Below are 3,723 nucleotides of genomic sequence, written 5' to 3' on the forward strand. Positions count from 1 at the left end.
TTGTGCAGGCATGGAAGGTCTGGCTTGTCTGGCTGTTTGACAGAGAAGAGGAAAATGTGTTAAGATGATTAAAAAAAAGAGAGAGACTGGTGTAGAAGCCATCTACAAGAGACATAGTTTGAGCCTTTGAGCCCGACTGATTGGTGTATGTTCCCTGTGAAATAATGCTAACTATAGAAGAAGAACATCTTAACTTTACTGGTGCCAAAATTGGTGCAAATAAAATGAAGCAGAGGAAAGTTGAAAAGATTTTAGTAAAGATTCTCCAAATTGGCTGTTTGGGCACATTTGAACTTCCTCACAAACCAAACAGGGAAACTTATTTAGCCTCCATGTGTTGGAAAAAACAAGGACCCTCAAGACATGATGAAGATTTAATCAACAAAAGGCAAAACAAAGAAAACTTACTTATAAACCATAAAACAAATCACAAACATCACATGGCAAACTACAAGGACCCTGCAAGGACGAGATCTGACACAGATGGGAGGAAACACAGAGGCTTTATACACACTGAGTAACAAGTAACGAGACACAGGTGAGACAACAAGGCACAGGTGTAGACAATCAAAGCAGGAAACACAATTTATTATGTTTATTTTTTATTATTAAAAATGTATTTAAATACTCACACGAGGGGAACATGAACACCAGAATAATGTTAAATAAAACACTCAGGAAGAGATGAGTGAAAAACAACACCAGGAAAACTCACACCGAGACGAGAAGGAAAACAAGAGATGGCACAACAGGCAAAAAATACTTCATTATCTGGAACTGAAAACTGGAATAACCAAAAACACCCTGACTCTGACAATGATTCTGATTTGAAATTTTGATGATATGGATGGTTGACTTTTTTGGATTCAGCTTTATTGGCCAAGCATGTGTGTGCATATGATTGACCATCTGTCTATGGTGCACACAATACATATATACAGAAACTTGACTTTGTGTTTTTGATGTCCACAATGTACAAACATAGAATTCAGAGAACAGTTTAAACCAAAATATCACACTGTATAAATATAAATAAAAAGAAACAATGTACAACAACATACCATGATGATATGCAGCGGGTTGTTTCTGTAGATTGTAAGCAAAAAAACAATAGTGTTGGAATAAATATTGAATCATAAATATACGTACTGACTGTAATTATGTTCATGTCTTTTCAGTTGCATATATTCCTATCTGTTTGTGTGAATATTTGTTTTGCGTTTACATTGTTTGCTGTCTCTCCGCTGGAACACACATAATGGTTGGCTACTACTGTAGTGACTTCAACACAGAACAGGGTTTCAGTTGTTATAAACTCATGTTTAAACTTAAGACTTACCTTTTAATATAGCTTTTAATTTGGAGTAGTTTATTTTTAGCCCTGGACTGCATTATTATTTTTATTTTTTTTATTTTTTATTAATATTTTAATCATTGCTTTAACATCTTATTTATAAAAAATATTTATTTATTTATAAAATGTAATTATTTATTTATTTCTTGTGTTCATCTGATCTTGTTAACTCTACCTTATTTTTTAACCTTTCTTCCCACTCTTACTTATTTTATCAATTGTACTGTGTTGATTTTCTTTTATTTTTAAGTATTTTATTTATAATCATGCCTTTTATAATTTTACCATTGCTATTGTTTTCTGTCTCTGTTATTCTGTGAAGCACTTTGGGCTGCCTGTTTTCATGTATGAAAGGTGCTATATAAATAAAGTTGAGAAGTTGAGAAGTTAAATAATTTAACTTTAAATGTTTGAGTTTCTGATGTAGCTGTAGAAGTACTGAAGATAATGGTTCAATCATTATCATGTTTCTCTCCTTTACAGAATATCTGGCTTAAGAAAGTCTGTAATATATTGGAGAGATGTACACAATGCCCTACGAGATATTTTTGAAGATGTGCTGCCTCTTGAGATCAAGATGTTGTATTTTGGATCACACCTCAAGATTGGTCGAAAAAAGACAAGTATCTAATGAACACTCTGCTGGTTGCGGCTAAAAAGGCATTAACCAGGAAATAGTTGACACAGGAGAGCCCAACTCTAAATGGATGGATCGACATTACAATGGACATTTACAGCATGGAAAAGACTACAGCACTTGTTAATCACAGGTCAGGGTTAATTTTGTAACCCTCCATAGACCAGATTTTATTTTCACTGCTTATTAGTTTTATAGTATATTTTAAGTAAAGAAAAGACTACTCCTTTGTTGTACATAGTTTCCTTTTAGTTTCTGTTATGTTATGTAATTCCGTCAGTATATATGTGATTTTGAAATTATGATTTTAAAGCTTATGTGGAGAATGTAGAGATGATAATACCTTTTTGGTCTCGCTTTTAACTGAGTTTTATTCTAAACAGTTTTATTTATTTATTTATTTATTATCTAGTTCAAATTTAAGTCACTTTTCCTCTACTTTATTTATTTATTTTAAGTATAGCATATTATTTTGATGGTTTAATATTTTAGTGTCTTATTATCTTAGAAATGTATTTATTTTGGTGATTTGAATTTCCTGGGTTGAGTTTTAACATCTTATTTTACCTCCAGTGTTTCCTCATTGAGATATCATGAGAGAGTTTCCTCAGTTCGTTCAACAGTTTTTATTACTATTGTTGCATATTGTTGTTCTTAACCTTAGGATTGTGGGGTGGGTTTGGGTCGGGCTTGGGGTGGGATTTTTTCCTTAATTTTTTCTATTTTAAGCTGTTTTTATATTTTATATATTGTATTAAAAGCGCTCTATAAATAAAGTCTGATTGATTGATTGATGTATATACCATGAAAATGTTTAATGCAAAATTTAATTAAAGAAAAAAAAAATGTGGCAAAATTAAATGAGCTGGCGTTGTTTAATTTATAGTAAATGTATGAATGCAGGTCCCCTTGAGGGTTTTAAAGGATATTGGTTTCCTTTTTGTATTAATGTTGTATCAGGACTTATTAGGAATGGGCCCAAACTTAGCTGCTGCTATGACATAAGCTAACGGTGATGATTGATTAGGTTTATTTTGGTCTGCATCAACAACCAACACTTCCCTCCACATCATAAGAGCCATGAGAAAATTACAAATAAAAGCCAAAAAAAAAAACAATCACTGAGGGACTCATCAAGAAAATATATATCTAGCATATACATACACACACATATCAATATGTACATGCATACGTACACATACACATGCATACATACACAAGTACATTCATGCATACATATAAACATGCATACACATCCACATATATTTTAGTCAATCACATACTGACCAAAAAAGGGGTCAGCTGAAGCCAAGGCTTATCCTGCCTACGCTTTAACATAACTTATATCATATAGGCAACATTGTGCAAGTAATTATGTTATTTTATAACAAAGCAATCTTCAAAAGTTTCATTCAGAAACAAATTTACAACAAAAAAAAACAAAAACATTTCAATCTCAAGCAGCAGTTCAGAAATCTTAGAGAAGTCTAATTTAAATTAATAGTTTATACATATATACATATATCCACATATTTATTTATGTGTTTGCTATTCAGAGGCAAATACAAACAAAGAAAGGAAAAATACTTGTGTCACTTAGTGGGAAAAAGGGGGGCGTTTGTTCTAAATCTCAGTCTGTTTTTAACCTCACATTCTCACTTTATCTCTGTGGGGTCAAAGGGCGCCCCCTGACGGTGATCCACAGAACCGCAGCGGCGCCCCCCCCCCCCCC

The sequence above is a fragment of the Notolabrus celidotus genome, chromosome 7 (genome assembly GCF_009762535.1).
Source record: "Notolabrus celidotus isolate fNotCel1 chromosome 7, fNotCel1.pri, whole genome shotgun sequence".
In the NCBI taxonomy this organism is placed as follows: Eukaryota; Metazoa; Chordata; class Actinopteri; order Labriformes; family Labridae; genus Notolabrus; species Notolabrus celidotus.